The 21794-nt window shown below is 38.3% G+C and overlaps 1 long non-coding RNA gene across 1 annotated transcript in view; it reads right to left on the bottom strand.

Annotated features, from left to right (window-relative positions):
• Positions 1–7648: 7648 nt before the first annotated feature.
• The window catches only part of LOC118470940 (uncharacterized), a 37199-nt gene continuing 23053 nt past the window's right edge, over positions 7649–21794 (bottom strand). The window contains exon 4 of the long non-coding RNA XR_004848127.2: positions 7649–9149. This is a non-coding gene — a long non-coding RNA (uncharacterized LOC118470940). The remainder of the gene's footprint in view (positions 9150–21794) is intronic.

The following is a 21794-nucleotide window of genomic DNA, read 5'->3' as shown; positions in this document are numbered from 1 at the left end:
ATGGTCACCTGTGGGTTTTTAGAAATCCTCAACAAACTTTGATTCTCTTCACTGAACAGTAAAGTTTGTGGAGATCAGAAGGTAACATTAGTTTGATCAATGCCTTCAACTACTAGTAGACTTTATCTGGAAAGCAGTTTTCTGAAATGAGTTCTTAGTAAATCTGTCCACAATCAAACCAAGAACATAGAAAGAGGAAATGTTTGAAGAAACAACTTGATGTTTTCATTTCAGACTAGAAAACGCTTCAAGACCTTTATCTGTTTTTGCTCTTTTTCATCGTTTTATTGTCTCTTCTGTTTAATTTAATCTTCTAAAGTTTAACTGGTGTCTTTTGAAATGTTTCATCTTTAGTTTGATTCTTCTTAAACGTTTAGTTTTGCTCTTTTCTCACCTTTTATTCTTTTCTAATGTCTGATTTGATTTCCAAATGTTTTGTCTTTTTAATGTTTGTTTTTTCAAATGTTTTATCGGCTTGTTTGAGTTTCTTTCTTTCCCAATATTTAATGTTTCGATTAAATCTTTAAGGTTTTTCTTTTTAAATGTTTTACCACCTTTTAATGTTTAATTTTCTTTTTAAATGCTTCATTGTATTTCCTGTGTAATTCCTATTTGAAGTTTTATTGTCTTTAAGATGTAATTTTCTAATTAAACATTTAATTTTTCAATTAAATGTTTTGTCTTTTTTGGTCTTTTATTGGATAGGCGTAGTGAGAGACAGACAGGAAACGGGGGAAGACTTGCAGCAAAAGGCCACACGTGGGAATCGAACCCAGGCCGCTCCATCAGGGACCAACTCCTGTACATGAGTCACCTGCTTAACCCGTTGAGCTATACAGGTACCCATGTTTTGTCGTTTTAAAGGTTTAATGATCTGATTAAATGTTTTGCATTTTTTAAAATGTTCAACCTTCTTCTTGTTCAATTGTATTTTTTAAATGTTTAATTCTGGGAAATACTTTATCTGTAATTTCTAATATTTGTATTTTAAAAATTTTGTATAATTTCATACCGACATGTATTGTATCGTGTTGAATTATCTCATTCAATATTTTGTCTGTTTAATATAATTTAATGTAATTTAATGTTTACTCTATTAAACAGACAAAAATATTGAATGAGATAATTCAACACGATACAATACATGTCGGTATGAAATTATACAAAATTTTTAAAATACAAATATTAGAAATTACAGATAAAGTATTTCCCAGAATTAAACATTTAAAAAATACAATTGAACAAGAAGAAGGTTGAACATTTTAAAAAATGCAAAACATTTAATCAGATCATTAAACCTTTAAAATGACAAAACATTTAATTAAACAATTAAATGTTTAATTAGAAAATTACATCTTAAATTTCTTAATTAGATTATTAAACCTGTAAGAAGGCAAAACATTTAATTAAAAAATTAAATGTTTACATAGAAAATTACATCTTAAAGACAATAAAACTTCAAATAGGAATTAAACAGAAAATACAATGACGCATTTAAAAAGAAAACTAAACATTAAACGTTGGTATATGTATATATAATTTAATTGTAATTAATGTTTAACTCTATTAAACAGAGTAAATATTGAATTAGATAATTCAACAAGATACAATACAAATATTAAAAATTACAGATAAAATATTTTCCATAATTAAACATTTAAAAAATAAAATTAAACAAGAAGAATATTAAACATTTTTAAAAAATGCAAAACATTTAATTAGATTATTAAACCTTTAAAAAGAAAAAAAACATTTAATTAAAAAATTAAATGTTTAATTAGAAAATTACATCTTAAATTTCTTTAATCTTTTTAATAATAAAACTTTTTAAAGGTTTTATTGTATTAATTGTTTTCCTTTGATTGAATTGCTTTTTGTTATGTAGTTTATAACTTTAATCTTTTTTTGTCAAGATTTTAACCCCAACCTTAAAAATGAAATAAACCCTTAAATCACAATGTAAATACTTCTGTTGTCACAATCATGAGTTAGTCAGTTATTCAGTTTATCAACTCAACTTTATTTGTTTAGCACCTTTCACACAGATGACAAAACTAAACAAGCAAAGAGAAAAAACTATGATTAAAACTCAAAAACATTAAAAAAAAAAAAAAAAAAAAAAAACATTTAACATGGTAATAAAATCTGTTGTGTCCAGGGGATGGAGGGAGTTTATTGAAGTCTTCTTGGGCTCACATGGGAAATCATTTAAAATATAAACTTGATATTCAGTCTAAGGAAACTGCAGAGCGACAGAAGAACCAACAATATCTCCTGTTTTCTCCTTTAATGAGTCGACTCTTCTTGTGCTTTCAGACCAAAGAACTACAGACTCTTCACAACCTGCTCAAACTCTTGGTACAGGATCTCACCACACGGGTCAAGAAGGTTTCTGTCTCATTTCTACTCTGAAGCTCACCTTCTCCTGCTCAAACTGCTGACAAATGTTTCTGCTGCTCTAAAGTCTGGCCTCCAGAACTTCCTAAAAACTGTCAAAGTCTCTTCTGCTGCAGGTTGCTTTGTAGAACTGTTACAGAAAACCTCACTAAACCACATGGAGGGGCCTCAAGATAGTCATCCAAATGAAACCATACAAAAACCAAACTAGTACAACCCAAACGCTAAAGTGTCCTGCAGCCTACCAGAGAACCTCTGAGAACAGAGAATCAGGACAGGAACTCTTACCTTCTGGACAACCAACGCTGGTTCACAAACAAGAATACAGAATGTGTCTGACCAAAAACCTCTGAAGACTCACTACAGCCAAGATAAAGACACAACTCAGCTGCACCAAATCCACTAATCACTGCACACATTAGTACCATGTGCAAACTGTGGCTGAAGAACCACATTTACCAAGACAACTATCCAGTACAAAGCCCTGAAACACACCAAGAAACACATTAAAGACAATTTTACTGCTGGAAGCTGCAAGCCAATGCCTTAAAAACAAACTAAAGCAATGGAGCCAGACCCAGTTCTGTGGTGAAGAGAAGCAGAGGAAATGTTTGTCTGCAGCTAAACAAAGCAGGAAGACACTGAGCTGCTCAGGTGTTCCTGATAACACCAAGCAGCCGCCTGGACAGCCAATAGGAACACAGCCACCTGGACAGCCAATAGGAACACAGCTTACTGGAAGTCCAGAGGGCTGGGTTAGTGAAGGAAATTTAGTTTAAAGTTGAAGCAGAAAGTTAACAAAGAAAGTTGAAAACCACCTTCTGATACCTGAAATCTCTGAGTTTTCAAACAAAGAACACCTGAACATGTCAAACTGGTTCCATAGTAGAACCATCATTGTAAAAACGTCATAGTATGGTATGTTGCTCAAAAAACATTAGGACCCGGCTGTCAGGGGACAAACATGTAAGAAACATGAGAACAGAGAGAACCCAACCAGTAGGTCACAGTTTATCATCCCCCAGTCATCTCCTGAAGTCCATATGGTGAGAGACATCAGTATCTGGTTGTTAATTTACCAGAGGATGCGTATAATCATGCTGATGTGGTCTGTACTCTACAGTATTTTAGTGACTCAATAAATGCCTAAGTTGTTTTTTTTAAAATGCTTTTTAGTTTTTAATAAACATTTAAGAGCCTATATGTAATCAATAAATGGCCTTTGCCTATCTTAAGAAAAATTCACTCAGAACTCTGATATGTTAACAGTACTAAATAAATCAATAAATTCATGCATACTCACAAAAATAAGTTAATACATTAACTGTTAAGATTTAGATTTTAAAAAAGTTGTTTATGTTTTTGCAGAATCCAGTATTGCTCACTGGTTGGTCATTACATTTCATTAGTTTGGTTTCACTGTTTAAAATGATGCCACCTCTTTTCAGACAGAACCTGTGATAATAAATCAATACAAAATTTTTAGTTCCGTGTTAATAAAGCACTTAAAGCTTTAAGTATGGCTAAATGCTTTTTTCAGAATTAAATATATCACTCCTTAGGTGGTAGTGGCCCCAAGTTCAGTAAAGTTGGAAAGATATTCACAGATTTGGACTTCCAGCATCAATAACTCATTAGATATAGGTTGTCAAAACATAAACGGTGCCTCTTTCCCATTGTTGCAAGGCAGACAATGTGCTACAAGCCCAGTTTTATCAAAAGTAGCTGTCTTTCAAGCTACAGGAATAACATTGGTGTCTATGGAGTGAACAGGGTCCGTCTGCAATTTACAAAACCACTGCAACAGTAAAGAGAGACAAATATTCAATAACTTCACTCTTATACATTGTAGTGTCACTAAAATCACTGCAGCCTTCAACTGGCTCCTGTTGACAAAGTGTTTTAACAGAAATGTAAATGCTGTAATTTGATTCTTTTAATGAACCATGTAACTTGAATGGATGTGATGCTGGTGTGACCACAGTGCACACGTCTGATGTTGCTCACAGTGGTCCAAGGGACGCTCAGGGAGTTTGTGTGTTTGCTCAGACTCAGGAAAAACTACAGGGAACATTGCCTACCAGCATCTTTAAAACTGAGATAATAACATGCTACATCTGCTATTTAATCCATATGCATACAGAAGTGGAAAAACAAGTGTGGTTTTATCCGTCCACTGGAAGTTTCTGTGTCACGCTTCTGAGGACAATTCACCATAAGTGACCGGCCTTCCCAACTATGACATGTAGTTTCACATGTAGTTTTAGCACAGGTACAATGTAATCACAAATGGCCAAATCACCATGGCAGCAGGAAATCATTGTCTCTGGCTGATGTTCTTCAAAACCTTTTTTTGTTTGGGATATGTTGCTGGCCTCATTAATCCGTTAAAGTGACAGCATTCTGTTGTCCAGACTTCTGTCACTTCTTTTTTAACGTACCTTACAGTTTCATTAAAACATACACTCATTAATTAATTAAAAAATGCACAAGACTAAATCTAAACTGATAGCAAGTTTATCATATGCTTTTAATAACTGTAATAGCCTGATTTATTTATAATTTCCTAAACACTTAAAATTCTGTTCATGTGTGATGATAATCTAACCACTACTAGTTTACAAAAAAAAAGAGCAAGAAAATGATTTTTAAAACAAACAAACTAAGGGCATTACTTCTGTTGGTCCACATGCAAACATATAACTCTCTTGCTCGTATGGATCCTGCTGCTGTCTGATGCTGCAGGTATTTAATAAACTCAGATGAAGGATTTCTACAAACAGCTGGAAGCAACAAACTCAATTGCTGTTTTTGGTGAGTCTCATTAATCTGACCTGGTCTGTTTTCATTGCAGTAAACCTTTAGTTTTATGGACATTTCTGTTTGTAGTATGTGACATTGTACAGCAAAGTGAATCAGAAAGGTGCTTTGTGATTTTGGCTTCAAAAATGTATATTTTTCTTTCTCTGTGATGCTTTTGGACCAATATTGGTGCTGAAATGAGGAAAAAGCTTTTAATTATTTACTTCACACATCTCACAAGTATGTCGTTTATTTTTGTTTGCTTGTTTTTTTCCCACCTCTTACTGTGACTGTATGCACTTCAGACTGTACCATGTTGATACGTCAGACAGAAAGCCGACACTTCTGAATGCTTTCAGATTAACAGAAAGGATCATATGTCTAAAAGAAGTTTAAGATATGGTCACAGAGGGCAGCTCTCCTTAAAACCACAAACTATCCTTCCCACATTACAGTTTGTTTGAGCGATAAGAAGACACAGTATGTTATGTGGACTTGAGATATATTTTGGGACCATGTAGAGAGGCAGACTATGTTTCTTTCTGCTCCCAGTCTTTATTGCTAAGCTACGCTAATTGCCTCCCGGCCCTCGATCTCAGAAAGAAAGTGAATTAAGCCGATTTCCCAAAATGTTAAATCATTTTTTTATGTTACAGGCCTAAAATAGAAACTATTCATTTGAATGAGGGTAGATTAAATATTTCTTCCTATTGCTTTATAATGTAGCAGGATAACGTAATGTGCAGGAATATTTAGTTTGGCTGGATGAACACCCCAAGAAGTTACTCAGTGCCCAAGAAAGTAGTCCAATGCATAACACCATGTAAACACACAACTTGCCATTTTGATTTATATATATTTATTTAACAAACATTAACGTGTCAAATGCTGAGATTTTTTTTAACGTTGGGTAGAACCAGGGAAGCTGCTTCCCCCTTTAACAGCCTTTATGCTAAGCTAAGCTAGCCAGCAGCTGGGTTTAGGTTCACATTTTGACAGCTTTCAGCAAGAAAGTAAATAAATGTATGTACCAAAATGTTTAATTATGTTTAAATTGAATCTCTAAAAAGACAAAGGTGGGTTGTTTGGCGCAGTTGTTGTTTTAGACTGCATTACTTCTAGGGAGAAGACTTTCAGACCGTGTAGCTTTTAGTCAAGGCAAAGTTGAAGTTTACATTGGAGTTCCTGTGGGCCTGAGGTCCTGCACAGAAATGTCTTCAAGGATGAAAAAGGGATTCTGCCCCCCTGGTGTGAGCTACTTTCAGTGCCTCCAATGGCTCTTGGCATTGTCACGAACATTTCTGAGCTTTACACCAGGCCACACGTCCCTCATAAAAATCCCTCTCACGCTCTCTCCACCGTAACGAGCCCAGTGCACTGTAGCTTCTATTTTTACGAGCCCGTTAAGCAGAGGGCTTTTACTCCTTCAGCGCGTCAGGCCTACACAGTCACTGAAAGACAACGGAGAGCACATTTTGGAGGGAATTCGAGTCACATTTTAACAAAAAATAGTGACAATTTGAAGGATGGAAGTAGCTGTGGAGGTGCTGAGGAAATCAAGAGAGGGTTTGCAGCTTCTCCACAGGAGAGCAGCCGTGATGTTGGGTGTCAGCTTGTGTTAGGGTGGCCATGTGCAGCTTCCAGTGGCCTCGTGCCAGCCTAGCAGAAAAAGAAACACTGTGTTCTGCTTCCATCGTCTGTTGTTTTGGTTTAGTAATTCTCTGTCATGCTTCGTATGTGACCATAGAAGCCTCAAACTGTAAATCGTGGATATTGTATTTGCACTGCGACAGTAAAAGCAACGTGTTTTATGTCTTCCATTACCTCACATAAAAACATTTTCCTGTGTTAGAGCCTGCATTATAAACAGACATGAGATTACATCAGACACCAGTGAATGGGTCTGAATACAATTCACCTGCTCCTGCCCTTATCAAAGCTGCAGTGGGGCCCCTGGGCGCAGAGCAACGCATGATCTAAACATGTCAGTGTCAGATAGCTGTGAGCTATACTGATAAATGTGTCAGAGTGCATGTAAAAACACACTCTCGGAGGGATGGGACACAATCAAACAAACAGACACACTGTGCATATGGATGATTCCAGTTCCTCGTGGGAGCAGAAGCTCAGTGGGAAGCAGAGACAGAGAGAATGAGAATCACAGCTCATTCTATTAACAGCAAAACTTCCGACTGTTTCTGTAGAATAGATGTGCAAACAGTACTCCCAGAGTGACTGTTTTTATGTGGAGGTAATTATGGAATGGGCAATTTTATGACTTGGGGAATAAAATCATCTTTTTTTTTCCTATTAGAGGGTAAGATAAAGCAGAGCATTTTTATACTCGGATTGCTTGCTTTGCACGGTGTCATAAAATATGAAGCATAATAACATATGCCAAATTACAACCAAATCAATAATGTCTACAGAAATGAGTCTAAATCGGAAATGAAAAACACATTATAAGCTTTATGAAAAGGAAATAAAATCATGCTGTTATAGCTATATGATAATAAGGGTTGCAAGTAACAATAATCATACTTATTCATGTACAAGAAACACCAAATATAACAGAATTATAATCCTTACATCATAATTTGCATTTCGGCTTGTAAAATTAAAATGATTAAAACAGCTTACAACTAATTTTCTGACTAATATTTAATCTCTAATGTTTGTGAATAGAACAGTGCATGACGTTAATGTTTGTCTTTTTCTAAAGGTGCTCCTGTATTCACTAGACTAAAGGCTACAGACAATAACCCAAACACATTAAGGCACAATTAAAGCCAGACCTCCCCTATGAATGTCGCTTCCCTATACATGAGCAGAGAGACCATCGTAAAGGTTTGGTTAAGAAGGGCAACAGTTCTCACGGGACGAGCTCTCGGGCTTACTGGTAATGTGTCCCAGAAGGAAGTTGCTTGAATGTGTATGTGTCAGGACGTGCAGCGCATATGAGATGTCGCAGAGTTCCTGCAAAAGGTTGTGGAGTTGAAATAGTCTGTGATTGAAGATTACCGAGGATTACTGAGAAATACTAGGATTTGTAGCACAATACGGATCTCGTGTGTTGCCTCAGGAATACTTGTTGGTTTAGAGCAGGATGTTCCCATTTCAGGGCCCTGTTTGAAATTCATTTATTCAGTGCAGCTAGCAGTCATGAAAACCCACCCCTTATAGACACATTGCATACATTCCTGCCCACAGTGGCGTCACCGTGGGCAAATTTATGAAGTTACAGGCTGAGTGGGAGGAGGTGAGAAACCCTATGGAGAAAACACACACGGATAAACAACAGAATATCACACAGGAGATTGAGTTAATTGAATAAAGTGTTTGCTGCCTACGAGGATGAGAAAGAAGCCTTGAAGTTTTGTTTCTGCAAAACAGTGCAACAAATCCCAGCTAAGCCTCAGAGAAAATTTCTCCTTTTCATTTTTCTTTTAACAGTTTGGTTGTTGCAAATTTGACAAAATCAAGTTTCAAAGCCGAATATATGATCAAACTGTAAAACCTGAGTGTTAAAATTTACAGTGGAGAGATTTCTAACAGGATGCTAATTAGAAGGTGTGCAACACTGCAAATTCATTGATTATTAATGCCTCTAATAGGTTTTGCCACATTAAATGTGTCTTTACTGAAAACGCTGAACCTGGGAGTCGTTCAAGTCTTTTGTGAGTGCAGGAACTTATGAGGCGTTCAAAAGGAATGTGAACCAGCTAAATGACTCCATTAAGGCAGGTGATAATGGCATGTTATTGGTGGATTCGTTCACTGGGCCAATGCCTGCTGGGAGCAAGCGGCTTGCTGGGTCTCCACGGTGATGAGAGAGAGAGTTGAAGTATCCATGGGAGACGGTGGGCGTGATGGGATCCCTGGGGAGCGAGGAGGAGGAGGTGAAGGAGAGCTTAACATCTCTGCTGCAGGAGAAAAAGAGAATCGAAAACCTGGAGGAGATAAAGAAATGGGAGCAGAGGACACACATTACACCATTTATGAATCTTTTAATTTAGCAGAAATGAAAATGGAATGCTTTGGAATTATTTGCAGGCTGAAAATATCTCAAAATCATCAACGCTGTCAGGCAGTAAAACCATTAAATGATGCGTGATTGTCACGGGAGGCGGCCAGGTTCAGACATTGCTTGCTGCCCTGAAGATAAACTTACGTAATTGTCTTAATTTTATTTTTCAAGCTCCAAGTGACAAATCAAGTGATTGTGCTGCAGTGGTGCGTTTTTAAGTCATTTTTGCTCACATGAAAGTAGAACAGTGCGGTCTGACACTAAATTGTTCAAAAGTTACATTAGTCTGCTGCATAAAAGTGTATTAGTTTCACAAAAAAGGTTGTATTTTTATAAGGTATATGAATTTTTTTTTTTTTTTGCCAATTCTTTCTATTTGCCTGTTTCCATTGTCACATGACTCGCAAGTTTCTATCGTTTGCTTTAGGAAGCTGGAAGACGACATTGGAGTTGTTTCTTTGCATTATTTTTACACTTTGTTGCATTTTCAGCTGATGTGGACTCATATGGATTTTTCAGGATCTAATCAAGGAGACTAATAACCAATACTTTTAACCGAATAACATTTACAGTAAAGCTGAACATCATGGCCTCAAAACGTACCATAATTCAAAAAGAAAAAAGAAAAAAACTCAAAATTTCACTGGAGTGCCGAAACACAAGCTCTGTTTTCTTTACAGGGCTACTATGGTGACAAGTTCTGCCATAATTTTACAGTATGTTCTGTGAAAATGAGTAAGTACAACTCTGGCATACTATTACCTTATGAAGTTGATATGGGTAACATATTAGCAACATTATAATAGGTGTTTATGTGGCCAAACCAAATGTAAGTAGAGTTTAAAAAAAAAAAAAAAAAAAAAAAAAAAAACCACAAAGACAGATCTAAAACCTCTCAAAAAGAAACAAAATGACCATAAAGTCATGCAAAATGTAGCCATTTTGCATGACTTTCATTTGGAGTGTCTTCCTCCATCATAGGAGTGGTTGGAGGGTCTGTCTAATTTATTCATGGCTATAGACTGCTTGGTGCAACTATTTGTGGATATTCTTTTAAATAACAATATTTCAATTATGTGGGATTCATTTATTGATCTTGTATAAACAATCCAAGCGTACATGTACAGTCGGCTTTATTTCACCTCCAACTCCTAACAGCACCAGCCCTCCCCATAGCGCACACACTCATCAGTGGCCCTCTCCCACTCTCCCTTGTAATCTTGTGCGTCTCGGCTCTGGCTCGAGTCTAATTGGCTGCCTTGTGTGTGGCTGCTAACACTCTCTGGAGCCCAGAGAGGTCAGCTAAGTCAGGGTTCATTAGTGTAGCAGTGCAGCCACCATCGTATTCCCTCTAGCATCTGTAAGTTCCTCTTCCATCTATACTGCGCTCTGTCTTTATTGGACACCCAGGCTGAGTGGAAAACACCAAGCAGTCCTTCAGCAACAGCACGCTACTGTCACTCACATGTAGAAACACATTAAAATGCAAATGTATGTGTCCACGATACATGAAAACCTCTGATTGGATTTTGGAAAAATATTTGTGAGAATGTCATGGTGGCGGGAGCTACAGTGGATCCTGAACTTTCACTCACCTCATTAAACCACATCTGATCTGTTGAACACACAGTATCTTCCTCCACTAGGACCAAATCAGGGACATCACAATTTTTTGTTTTTGGGGGAGGAGGGAGGGCCTAAAAGCAGAAAATGATGCCTTCTGCGATAATGCCCAGGCATGTCCTATTATTAGTTTTCTCATTCTCAGAGATGGGATGAGATGGAGGGACTCCCAGAGGCTCCACACTTTCCTGCCGGTGATGGATGAGCTGAGCCCGGTCCAAAAGCACAGAAATTGAAGCTTTCATTAGACAACGTAACCAAGCAGTTGTGAGCCATCTCCTGAGTCCCTCTCCCAGCACTCACACATTACCTGCACCCAAACAACAGCACCTCTTAGATGGAATCAATGTGTTGTTCTCTTGCAGCCACCTCTGCACTTTCGCACACTGAAACCTCGAGCCAATTTCCAAGACTGTCTGCGAGAGGGAAGGACGGAGACTGTTTAAGCTTCACTTGCCCACTGATTTCTGCTTTGTAAGGGCCTTTAATGTTCTTCTACCGCTTGTTTTAGGCACCTAGGGACAAGAAACCTAACTGCATATATGGCCAGTGATTATTGATTTATAAGAACAAGATCTCCTTTGGGAAAACAATCAATCAGAGAGGAGGCGAAGCTTAAAGCAAACACTGGTGCCTGTAAATCGAAGCTAGATTAAGGGCTTAGCTTTATGTGAATTACGCTCTCTGCAGGGGTTTGAGAGCAGAAATGATGTAACCTGGTTAGGTGCATTCACACGTAAAAAACAAGGAAAGTTCGAACTCTGTCTGGCGACACCTCTGTCCCCAGGGCTGTTTCCGTAACTCGGGTTTTAGCCGCGGACGGTTCCTCCCTTTCCGTCTGTGCACAGTTTGGGGTCATGTTTTATTACCACCTAACACTTCATGAATGAAATATTAATGCGATGTTCTCTTGGCAGCCTCGTGGAAAAGTTCCTTGAGCTGAGTCGCAGTCCCTATATGCCTGTATCTCTGAGTGCACCACGAGTTCAAGGTGTGTTTGGTAGCAGTTTTTAAGAGGGAGGAGGAAAGACACATCTCTAAACATCCGGGTTGCCTCATTAATGTTACTAGAGAAGAGAAGAGAAGAGAAGAGAAGAGAAGATGACCCTGTATTTCCGGGGATGGAAATTATAGCTGTTTAATTGTCACAGCCGTGATAAAATATTTAGCGTATTATAAAAAGGTTGAAACCACATTTAGAGAATCTCTTTACTATTCTGTCTCACTCTCCTCACTCTGTCTCCCCTCTGCCAGATAGCCAATAAGCCATGCTTAAATATTGATGGAAATTTTCTATGATTTTCCTGGTTTATAAACACCTTTGATCTTCATTAATTTGCCCTCTCTTGTGCCTAATTTGCGTTGCCTCTGGAATCTGGAATTTCCCAACGATGAAATATTGTACATTAAGAGTAAAACTCAGTCATGCATGAAATTTAAACTCTAGGTCATGCTGACATTTTTTACATTTATTACTTTACTGAATTCCTCCTGTACAGCTGATGCGGTGTACATTTGTGTGAGTCTTCATGTGTGGCTCTTAAATTATAGTGGCTGTTACAGAAGCAATGAGGCAGTGTGGCCCTGCCTCCTCCTTATGGGTCAAACCCATTTCAATCAGACCCATTTAATCAGCGATGCACTCACAAGCAAGGACTCAGTCTGTCAACTCCGGCTATCGCAGACAAGACACCTCACAGTACAATTACACACAATGACTCCGCACACATCAATAACTCGCATGAACACCAGGCATCCAGACCGCACTCCACAGCCATAAACAGTGTCTAATAAACTTCAGTGATACATACACTGTGATGATGGAAGTGTTACAAACCACGCCCATTCAATCGCCCCAATGAGAAGCGATGCACGGCTACAGTTTGATGCAATGTGATGCATTGCATTTAGCAATAATGAAATAAATCTTTGCAGTGTACGGCCACCCATAGGGGCTGGATACCATGTTTCTGTAATAAAGAGTGTTTTATGTTGCAGAACAGACTATAGGTCACCCTGTGGTTGCACACATAAATGCATCCACTTTAGCAATTGCTCGGAAAAAGATAAAAAGGAGGAATATACTACCTTTGTAATAATATAATGGATACTACATAAAAATATGTAGTAAATCAATACAAACATACTTAGGAGAGCAAACTCTCTGTCCTCATCACCAGGCGGTTGCTTTTCTCCTCTACAAATCCCAGCCTCACACCAAAATGTGTAATAGCCATTTTGGTTCACAGCGCAAAACATATAATTTCCACAAAAAAAAGTTTGTGAAATTGTAGGGGGACTCACGTTTTTGGCAGGACTTGTCATCCTGGCAAGCAAGAAAACCACTGCAGGTTTATGGTTAGTATTTGAAACCAACCTGTGGTGTTTTCCTTAGTTTTGTGGTGTAAACAAAAGAAAATTGTGATGGAAAATGACAGAAAAAGGCAACACAACAAAGCTGTATAATAATCACAATAAAGATGGTTGACTTAGCTGGACCATACTGATGTTTTTACACTCAAAGTTAAGAAAACCTGTGAGTCAGATGATGAGGTTGAAGGCCAATACAAACAAATAGACCAAATTATTATTGCAAAACTAGTACATTTCCCATATTTTGGTGTGAGGCTGCATTGAGTTGCACCAGCTAATTGCAGACCCATTACAGAGGTTGCACATGTACTTATTCCTCTGTTCTCATTGACATTTAGTTAGCTTCAAACTCCTGATTTAATAGTCAGGTTACACTGTCAAAAAATGACACAATTGCAGCAGGATCTACAGAGAATTATCACCTTAATCTGCAGCTTTACGGAGCGTTCACATCAATATTTAACTGTTTGATCCTAAATGTCGCTGTTTAGGTTCAGTGGCTGATGCAAGCAGCTGCTGTCCAGTGAAAAAGTGCTGAAAATGATGCATTGTCTGCTCAGGTGGATGCAGCGAGTGAAAAGCTGGTGAACATAGTGAAGCATTTAGCAGCTTAAGAGGATGATATTTTGCTCATGAGATCAAAACAGACCAGAATATTGGATTGGCATTCATCAGATGTCCTGAGATGTGACTCAGAATGGATGTTCATGTTGCTCTGTAATTCCGGATGCATAAATATCCAATTGTTTGCAAACAGGTTTGTCATAGTTTGTTTACAGTAAATTATTGTGGAAAAAAACTGATAAATTGTAAACCTGTTTGTGGTAGTTTGCTTTCAAGACAGCAACTAAAACATAAACCTGTTTAGAGTAAGCTATTTTAAAACAACAGACTGTAGACTGTAAACCTAATTACAGTTGAATCTCTGTGATCAACAGAGTACAACTGTATAATATACTGAGATGTTTAATTGCAAAGCTCAAATTTACAGTAAATTACAAGCAGCTGTGGTTGCCAGAATGTCACCAGAAAAAAACACATTACGGTGTGATTTTTTTTTTTTTTTTTAGCATTTTATAACTGCTGTGTGTTTAAGGTAAATTACTGTGAAAAACATCCATCCATTATCTATACACCGCTTAATCCTCACTAGGGTTGCAGAGGGGGTGGAGTCTATCCCAGCTGACTTATAGTGAAGGCAGGGGACACCTGGACAGGTGGCCAGTCTGTCACAGCTCTACACTTAGAGACAATCACATTCACATTCACACCTATGGACAATTTGGAATCACCAATTAACCTCAGCATGTTTTGGGGAGGAAGCTCTAAGTTATGAACTATTCGTATTATTATAATATTCATCATTCTAGGTGTTTAATAAAATAATCTATAGGACAAATTCACTCCGCTCCCAGCTGGGATACAGTGATACTGTGAATGTTGATGCTTAAATCAGTTCATTTCAGAAGAACTCCTGCTTAGTCTGTGATTCCCAGCAGATATGTGACATTAGATTTTCATACGTTTCCACACAGTATGTAGCAAATTATCAGCTGACAAGATAAAAGTCTTATAGGGCCTCCTGCTGTATTACCTGATCCTGGAGATGACTCGTGTCAAAATCTAATTTTAAAGAAAGATTTAAAGATTTTCACTGTTTAAATATTTTCTTTTATATTTAATACAATAAAATTGAATCATTTATTCAGTTGTCAGAGCATACCTAAAACCAGGTTTTATTTCAGTCCATACAATATTATGTGTATCAATGGCTTTCTCTAGCTGAAGAATTCAAACGCAAGTGCTGCCAACATTCCCCAGCAAAATAGAACCAAAGTGGGCCGTCCTTACAGACCTTCTGCTCAGGTGTTGGATTTGGTGGGTTCTACTCCTCAGCTATTCGCTCTACACGTTGACAGTTTAGTCACAAATGTCTCCGTCCACCATCCAACTTGATGAGCTGCCAGCTCATAGCAATAATATACTGTTGAAAAAGCTGAGCAAGTGGCCACATGGTAGCATGAGTAGAAACAACAGAATACGACTCTTGAGGAACTTCACAGAACAGGGCATTGACATGTAATTAGTGATGAGAACATTAATGTATTTGACAGCTAAGAAAACAAACAAAACATTAGAGGGCAGCGCTAGTTGAAAAGACAATCAATTAAATCCATCCTGGATTCCTGTGAAGTTGGCGGCCTCACATTCTCCAACTGAAATGTGCTGAGGAGAAGGTTAGATTCATTTTTATAATTTAACCCTCGTGTCGTCCTGCGGGTCAATTTGACCCATTTTAAAGTCTGAAAATGTGGAAAGAAATATATTTTTCTGTCCACATTTTCAACATTTTTGGGAAATTTTTTGAACATTTTTTTTGGTGGAAAAAAAGAAATGTTAAAAAAAAATGTTTCTTTAAGAACATTCACAAAAAAATCAACCAAAATCCAGCGAATTTCACTGGATTTTGGTTGATTTTTTGTGAATGTTCTTAAGGAAAATATTAGAAGTTTTACTGATATGTATGTAATCACCTTAGACATTTTTAGGATTTTTTGGAAGATTTTTGCTAATTTTTTGAAAATATTTACAAGACTTTTCTTGCCAAATTTGGGGGATTTTTTTTTAAAAATAAACCTTTAGGGAATAATTTTCAGGAATTTGGGGAATTTTTTGCGGAATTTTTGGATTTTTTTCAGACAAGGAAACAATATTTTTTTGGCGCCGGTAAATAAAGACAACAGGAGGGTTAATAATTGTACACTAACTCTTAGACCCGCCCCAGTCAGGGTCAGTTCTTGTTCTATTACGGCAGATTCTGTAGCAAGCTGGTGTCAATCAGGTTTGTATCGTAGCTTTTAAATAATAGTCAGGTCTGGTTCGGGTCCATTTTGTACATTTCCAAGTCATTCTAGGTTCAGGCACAAATTGTTATAGCTGTGAAGACTTCTGACTCCAGTCCTTTGTAGTAGGTATTAATTGTTTTTATTTACATCATACAGAAATATGTTTTTCAGAGGTAGCAGTAGGCTAATCATGCACTTTATTAGTGATTAGTGACTAGTGATTATGATAAAGCTTTAGTATGATGTTCTCAGTATGTCTAACTACTTCTGTAATTTGAGGTTTGCCTCATTTGTGTAAAATGCCATTTTAAAATATCCCAGATTTCTTCATTATGAAGCATAATTTAGAAAATGACTCCTATTTATGTTAATGTCATTGTAGCAAGCCAACATTAACTTGGAAGTCACTGAATGTAATTATTCCATAACTGCTAATCTCCACATAAAAACTAGTTTGTGCTGCCACCCGTTTTAATTTAGTGATGTCTATAGAAAATCACCATTTAAGAACTGCTTGTACCCATGAGAGCAATATGTTGCACAGCTCTCTCTTTCTTTCTGGTGTGTGAACTTTTGTGGCTGTTAGACGTGAGCAGCTGGTAGAGTGTTAGACTGATGAAAGAGGGATGACAGCGGGACGGAGGGATGGGAGATGGAGGCGAAGTGGAGAGCAGGGGGGGGTTTGTATCAAACACTAGTCTAATGAGCCATCTGTAGTGGCAGCCCTGTGGAGGCCACTCTGACCTGCTAACTTCAAAAATTGTTCACTACCACGTACAAGACGACACCCACACACCACTGCATGTATTCAGTGCTTGAGTTACAACATGGCACAGCGCTACATGTTAGATCAATGCATTTTAGTGCAGTACAAACAAGAAAATCAGCCAATGTCAGTTCAGCCATAAAGCTGACACAATTTTGCTTGCGCTTTCACATAAATTTTAGAAGCCAATAACACAACTAAAATGTCTCTGTAATGAGCTTCACTGATCGTGAATAGCACTGCAGAGGCTTTGTACACTTTGTTTTTAGAGAAACACTAAATCTTTTGAGAGTGTTTAACTTCTAAATGCAAACCTTCGATCTTTGGAGATATAGTTTATTCATTTTCTTCTGTTAGCTTTAAAGTTTTCTGGTGTCAAAAGGTTGAAAATATTTTCTTCAAGCTACACATGGAATGTTTTTTTAAAAATCTTTTTTATTGTATGTACACAGCATCATATCTCCACATAGATAAACAGTTTTTTGCAAAGGTTTAGGCCCCCCTGGGATTTCTGAAGTGAAAAGAAGTAAATACAGCGCCTGCAGCAAACCCACAGAAAATGAGACACTCCTCAGATGTTAATGCAGTGTTTTTCTTTTTTTATGTCAGTAATTTAAAACAGAAGTAAATTAAACGTGCAAATGTTTGGTCACCCTTCGACTTGTAGTCTCAGAACTTCATTAACTCGCTCTAATTGACTCATTAGGATTTGTCATGATGCAGGAGTGGTGGTGCACCACTGTACCATGCACTGCTGATGCACAAACAGGGTCTACACAAAAGTGTAATCAGAAGGAAACATTAAGATGGTGAGGTCATGGGGTTTAATTCTGTGACCTGGGAAAAGTCTAGATTTCAAATCTGCAAAGCAACATTTGGATAAACTAGAGTCATTTTTATAAATAAGCATTGTTAATGAAGGTGAAGACGACATTCAAATTGAGCTCTTTGGTCACAATTACCAAAGTTTGGAGAAATGAAGATGCAGCATTTGAACATGAAATTGGAAATATTTTTCTTTGGTTCTGTGTGACCACCAGTGAGAGGAAACATGGAACTAACAGCCGCAAATTCTGTGTGCAAATATAATGCAATCAGTCCAACAAAAAAAAAGCTTAAAGAGGCAGTCTTCAAAAACAGCATCAAGTAACACAAGCTAAAGCTTCTGGAGTGACCCTCACAGTCCCCTGACCTGGACATCACTGAAAATACAAGTATATCCTAAACCTGCAGTGTGCAACTTTTCTTCCCACTTTCTGGCAGTGAGATTAATTAAACAAACTCTGTCAACACGTGCAGTGATGTATGCCTGTAATCCCTCCTCTGAACGCTGAGTTTCTTTTTTACGCGGTGCATTAGAAACTTTTCTTGGACGTTTCCAAGACGTTTCTCTGCCACAGGGTTGCTGGAGCCTATTGTCTCTGTTGCGACCGCTGCAAACGCATCACTATGAAGCAGCACTGTAGGAGTGTATGCAGATTTACCTGCTGCTGACAGGCTGAATCAGTAATGTGTAAGTCCATTTGGCAGGAGCTGGAATGTAACAGGTGTTTATATGTAAAAGTCCCACAATGCAACTTTAAACATGCTTTACATACAAGAAAGACAAAAAAAACATCTGAGAACTTGAAATGATTGTTAAGGAAGAGTGGCTGAAACTTAGCGAATAACCTTCAATAATTGAAAGCCCGGAAAAAGTGTTGTGATATCTGCCACAGAAAACAAAAGTTACAACACATTAAGGTTAAGAAAAAGCTCATTTTTAAATGTCTGTATGTTGCAGGATTGTATATGCTTATGTCATAGTTTTTTATAGTTTTTACACTATTTTGCATGAAAATGTATGTATGTAACAATAACTTGTGACATTTTTGTATTGAAATGTGATTGTAAAATGACAAATATTGGCAAAATGTGCTTTTAGGGTGTATATTATTGCTGACACTTTGTCTGAATTTTAATTTACACATGATCAATTTGAGTAACCTAAGAAATGGGTCTGTAAAGACTGAAGGCGTCTAGACATGTTTGACGAAACACACACACATTCAAATATAGACAATTTTTGCTCACAGTATGAGTTATGAAACCAGCTGCATAAAAATGTCATTCAGATGACAGTGCATTTTGTCACCTGTACATAAAATGACTTCTTGTCACTGAGAGCAACCCTCCTCTGTCATCATTACCAACACAATAAGGATAATGCACCGATTTATGTGAGTGTGGTGGCAACTCTATGCTTTTTCTGCCGTTCATAAAATCAAAGTGATGGAAATGTTACCAGCTGTAAATGACTGACTCCCTTTTCACTGTAAACCTGCCATTTTTTTCTTTTAAATGACTTACATCATTTACTACCTCCTCTTCACTCCCTCATATAGAAACTGCATATAGTCTATCCATCAGCTTAAGTGAGGCAGGGTTGCAACTTACAGCCAAAGACTCATTCGCCCATTAAGGTCTTTATAATGACACTCTGGAGCAGTAAGCTGACAGAACATGATACAGACAGAAAGACAACTGGTTCTCACCACACTGAAGGGCTTCTGAGAGGCTCCTGGTCAGTTAGAGCAGCGTGAACACACCTTCACGGACTGATGGTCATGTAGGTCACTGAGTCCAAGTGGATGAGGGCAGTGGGTTAACTCTAAATGTGCCGATTTGGCAATACATTTTTAAAAAATTACTATTTGATCCCTAATGTTTCAGGTTTAGTTAAAGTGACTCTCCAAAGAGTGATTCAAAGGGGAGAAAAATGCCATTTTATGGCGTTATTTGAGCTTCTCACCTGGCAGGTTTCTCATGAAGAGGAGCTACTGATGCATCTAAATAAACATCAACTGTGTCAGCTCCACTTTCATGGAAACATGGTTATCAGCCATCCCTGCTGTGCACGCGTACGGAGGCAGAAATAAGCATCTTTTCACAGGGAGGCGAAATGAATGGAGGCCAAGCGATGCTGAGGAGGCAAACGTCGACCTCTATGCTGATGCAGAGCTGAACACTTAATGGAATTATTGTGCTCGACGGCCTCCAAGAGCAGCCAACTGCCCCGTTATCAATGCTTAGGTTGAACAATCCGCTGCTATTTTCTGTCCAAAGGCTGAATACCCCAAAGCTATGGAAATTGGGGGGAGGGCTGTAGATTACACACAATGTGGCACAAAGGGAGGGAGAGTGTTTTCTGCTTTCATGTGGAGCCAGAACCAGAGAGGGAGAGGAAGAGGGAGGAAAGGGTGAGCTGGAGGCTAAGGAGTCGATTTGTCAATTGGAGCACTGAATGGACGCCTCATCGATTGAAGAATTGTGATGATTACAGGGTTCGCTGCTGTGTGGTAATGCAATAGGCAAAGCCGTCACAGCCTGTACTGTTATCAGGCCGAATGATTCAGACCCTGCTTCATTAATGACGGCCATATATCCTGTTCAAACGGCTGGGAATTTATCTAACATGAGTCCATGTCATGTGAATAAACAGGAAAACCTACACGTCTTTCGAGAAAATGAACATGAAAAACGGATGCAGTCTTTTCCAGTCCACAAAGCTGTCATCAAGTTTTAACAGACAATCAGAGACATTTGCAGCAGTTTCAGGGCAGACTTGTGTGTTTTTAATCAGGCCATGTCTGCATATCCACTGAAGAGCTGTCCTGCCTTTGGTAACATATCATCAGGGTCAGGATGGAGATGAACAAACCTCTCACACTTTAACACAAGCTGCATGATTAAACACACATCCATTTCTTTAACAGCCTCCCTACAAATGAATTACACCGACCGTCAAACTGTGTAAGTGCTCCCTAAAGAAAGATGAAGGAGGGAGCAGAGTGGAGGGCGTCGGGGAAAAAAATGACATACTTGCCGCATTGCTATTCATGGTTTTTTCACCCGTCCATTAATTATGCTCCAGAGCAGTTCTCAAAAAAACGAGCTTGCGCGAAGAGCTTCTTCATGTTCGACAAAAAAAAAAAGTCCTTCTCAGGATAAAAGCATCGACTCGCCACGGTCCACAAAGTAATTAAGGCTCAGACATTAATAACTTTGGTGAGAAATTAAATGAAACACAGAGAGGATTTATTTTCCCATTCCAACTTACACTGAATCTTATTTAAACTCTTTCACGCCGGTGTCTATTTTTGTAATTCCTCTCTCCGTTTCTCACTTCCTCTCTCATTCTGAAGCACCTTTAAGGAATAGCCCCAAACATTTCTGATCAATAATGTGCCAGCGGAAAAAAATTATTTATTCTCTCTTTTTCTGTTTTTCGCCTTTACTTGCAGTTCCTCTGCTCAGATCGATGGATTTCAATTCCAGCAGCCAGGCGTCTTTGTCTGGGACTGAAACACTTCCACAGTGGGGGCAGCAACACAGGAATATAGTGATATTCATCAGGATAAATGGCCACTAAGATGATATAGAGCTCTATATATACTGTAGTGCCCAGTATTAGTGCAGAATAAACGAGTTGCTGATAGTTTTGCCCTGAGGGTTAATGACCAAATCTGGCCATCAACACAAATGCCCCCTCCTCACCATTACTTTCGTATTCCTGCTAAAGCACCTTTATTACTGGCGGGGTAATCGAGAATAATGCCGGCGGCGATGCTCTGTTGTTGCTCCCAGAGAATGTGGGAGTCAGTTATTATTTTGGGAGCAGTCGGCCTGGAGTCCTCCCATCACAGGGTAACATTAGCATTCCTGTGCTGGTTCTGGCAGTGATTAGAGGTGGGGTGAGAGGGTGGCTGGGGAAAATGGAGGGGTGGCTCAGAGAGGTAATGGGTGCTGACTTACAGCCAATGATGAAGGAACGACAACATTAGCTGACAGAAGGTCTGGGAGGGAGGCCAGCTCCATCTGATCGGAAACTCACATCTGGCTGTTCCACCAACTCAGGGATGTGCAGGTGAATCTGGGGAAGTTGTAGAGGATAAAATGTTCGAAAATGCTAACTTGTCCC

Source organism: Amphiprion ocellaris, chromosome 20 (assembly GCF_022539595.1).
Source record: "Amphiprion ocellaris isolate individual 3 ecotype Okinawa chromosome 20, ASM2253959v1, whole genome shotgun sequence".
In the NCBI taxonomy this organism is placed as follows: domain Eukaryota; kingdom Metazoa; phylum Chordata; class Actinopteri; family Pomacentridae; genus Amphiprion; species Amphiprion ocellaris.
The sequence above is the reverse complement of the archived record's forward strand: the minus strand, read 5'-3'. Positions and strand labels throughout refer to the sequence as shown.